Raw genomic sequence first — 1,381 nt, 5'->3', positions numbered from 1 at the left:
TGAAAGCACATAGACATTAAGGAGCTATTGTGGTGCTGACCTAGTCTGGACTTCTTGGCTGAAGAGGGAAGAAGTGGAATCATTTTGGAGGTAGGTTTCTCTAGGGAGCTCTGGAGCTGTAGCTACAGATGTATGTAGCTTTGCTCCAAGTAGATTGCTGAATAATCAGTAAAATAAGACTGAAAATGTCTGTTAATTTCAGAATGCATTCATACATGGTCATGTATGATATGGGCTTCCCTGGTGGCTCAGAGGTTAAAGCGTCGGCCTGGAATGCGGGAGACCCGGGTTCAATCCCTGGGTTGGGAAGATCCCCTGGAGAAGGAAATGGCAACCCATTCCAGTACTCTTGCCTGGAGAATCCCATGGATGGAGGAGCCAGGTAGGCTACAGTCCATGGGGTTGCAAAGAGTTGGACACGCTTGAGCAAGTTCACAGGTATGATATGATGGGCATGCAAATGTATAAAAGACAGTGGGAGTAGACAATTCTCTTCAGACTTGGGATAAGAAGAGATAGATAGTGCATAGAAAGTGTTCGCTGGAACGGGATAAGGAACAAAGGATGCCTTTTATCTCAATCGGGCAAACTTGAGAATGTTTATCTTTTGATGAGAGAAATAAACAGCAAAGGAGATTAAAAAATATGTTAGGGAAGCAGATAACTGATAGATAAGCCCCTGAGAAAGTTAAAAATAATGGAATTGCACTTTAGGTGGGAGAAGAGATAATGATTCCACTGTTGTAGGAAGGAAAACTTGTGGTTGAGGAAGGTGAGTTTACAAGGTTTTGATTGTGGACTTCCCTGGTGACTCAGAGGGCAAAGAGTCTGCCTACAATGCAGGAGACCTGGGTTCCATCCCTGGATCAGGAAGATCCCCTGGAGAAGAAAATTGCAACTCACATCAGTATCCTTCCCTGGAGAATTCTGTGGACGGGGAGCCTGGCGGGCTACAGTCCATAGAGTCCATGAGTTTGCAAGCAGTCAGACAAAACTGAGCAACTGGATATGATATTGCCTCATGAGATAGAAGGTGAAACCATCTGCTTAGAAAAGAGAATGAGTTGGAGGGCTAGTCATTTGATAACAGTTGAAATTAAATGTTAAGTTGAACCTTATAAAGTTTGCATGAATATGTAGCAAAGACAGGCTTCCCAGGTGGCGCAGTGGTAAAGAATCTGCCTGCCAGTGCAGGAGATACAGGAGATGTGGGTTTGATCCTTGGGCCAGGAAGATCCCCTGAAGTAGAAAATGGCAACCCACTCCAGTATTCTTACCTGGAAAATCCCATGGGCAGAGGAACCTGGAGTGCTACCGTCCTTGGGGTAGCGTAGAGTCAGTCATGACTGAGCATGCACGCAGTATGTATTTCTAAGCCCAG

General features: G+C 45.1%; 1 non-coding gene across 1 annotated transcript; it reads left to right on the top strand.

The window, feature by feature from the left end:
* The first annotated feature begins 237 nt into the window (after positions 1 to 237).
* On the top strand, positions 238 to 309 carry TRNAS-GGA (transfer RNA serine (anticodon GGA)). Its single transcript has one exon. It is a non-coding gene; the product is annotated as a tRNA-Ser (tRNA).
* The last annotated feature ends 1,072 nt before the right edge of the window (positions 310 to 1,381 follow it).

The sequence above is a fragment of the Ovis canadensis genome, chromosome 6 (genome assembly GCF_042477335.2).
Source record: "Ovis canadensis isolate MfBH-ARS-UI-01 breed Bighorn chromosome 6, ARS-UI_OviCan_v2, whole genome shotgun sequence".
NCBI classification, from domain to species: Eukaryota; Metazoa; Chordata; class Mammalia; order Artiodactyla; family Bovidae; genus Ovis; species Ovis canadensis.
This window is presented reverse-complemented; position numbering and strand designations above follow the sequence as displayed.